This window comes from Sander lucioperca, chromosome 18, assembly GCF_008315115.2.
Source record: "Sander lucioperca isolate FBNREF2018 chromosome 18, SLUC_FBN_1.2, whole genome shotgun sequence".
Lineage (NCBI taxonomy): Eukaryota > Metazoa > Chordata > Actinopteri > Perciformes > Percidae > Sander > Sander lucioperca.
In genome coordinates this window covers 22364692-22366262 of record NC_050190.1, presented here as the reverse complement: position 1 = coordinate 22366262, position 1571 = coordinate 22364692, and positions in this window count along the sequence as shown.

Here is a 1571-nt window from a genome sequence, read left to right as displayed (position 1 = left end):
CTTGTGTCTGGATCACTGAACGGGCCTACCGGGCTTAGGGGCCCGTGTGGTCCGGGGCCCCTGGGCAAGAGCTTCTGTTTGAAGAGACTGGTAGCATTCATTGTTGGAAAGTCAATCAAACAACTACAATGAGTTGCAAAATGACCTCAAAAAGAGATGAAAAAGAAATGACCACCACAGATACGTAAAATAACACAGACGCAAAATGACAAAAAATATTACACACAAGGAAACTACTTCTAAGAGACACCAAACGACCACAGAGAGAGACAAATCAACCTCAAAGGGTCAAAAAAACATAGCCATAAAGAGACTAAAAACTACTTTAAATAGAAAAAAAAACATCTACAGTCATACAAAATGTCTACAAAGACTCTGAGGATCTTGCTCCTATAAAGCAGAGATGGGGTGGGGGCTGTGTTCTGTCCATAATGTGAATGATTCAAATTAATTTACATTATCCTATTTTGACACAAGATAGCATAGCAGTATTCATCTTTATGTGGCAGAAACATAGACAACTCTCACAGGCACATGCGTGTCCACCCACATACATAATTTGAATATCTGTTGTGCTTCCCTGCACATCAGCTGGTTTTTAGGCGCCAAGTCTTATGCCAAGTAAAACATAATTTCATTATTTTATCTCACACAAGCATACATCCATAATGAAGATGTTACAGGTTTTCCTGGTGATACTGGCAGTCCAATTTCAGGGTGAGATACTGATTTGATGTAATTGACTGTATAGCAAGTGCACTAACCAACCTTTAAATATACTGTTGGTTTTATGTTAGAACTGTTCTTGATATAATATATTACATGCAAAGTTTTATTTTCTTACAAACTTTATTTGTCACATACAAACAGTACAATGCAGTGAAATTCTATTACTGCATTTAACCTATCGTAAATATTAGGAGCAGTGGACAGTTATACATTCAGCGTCTGGGGAGCAACTTGGGACTCAGCGTCTTACTCAGGGACACTTTGACATGTGGCTGGAGGAGCCTGGGATAGATCCGCCCACCTTGTGGTTAGTGGGCGACAATTCGACCTCCGAGCAACAAACCACCCAACGTGGTCGATGACCAATCCAACCTTGACTCAATCTCCTGTATCAAACTCTGTTGGTGTGGGAGAGCCGGCCTCTCTGAGCTGCACAGCCAGTACAGGAGTTGATGATGATCTCAGTTGGTAGCTGCAGAAACCTGGGCGAACTCCCAAACGGCTGTTTTACAAAATAAGTAGCAGTCAATCTGGTACTTTGAGTCGTTTCAGCAGCAGTGGAGTCCAGGATGAAGATGCAGGAGATTACAACTGTATGGGAGCATATCATATACACTGATACAGAGTCATACAAAAACCTCCCTCAAATTAGATTGCATACAGATCACTGTGTTGAAGCTGTGACCTGCTGCAGGAGATTCTGATATGCACCACGGCTCACCTGGAAATAGCACAGTCACCCAAAGCACAACTTAACAGAAACTTCATCAAGTTCAGCCACAATCAAAATGGGAAGTGAAACTCAGATGTTCATGTCCCTTTTACAGCTCCAGATGTTCAAT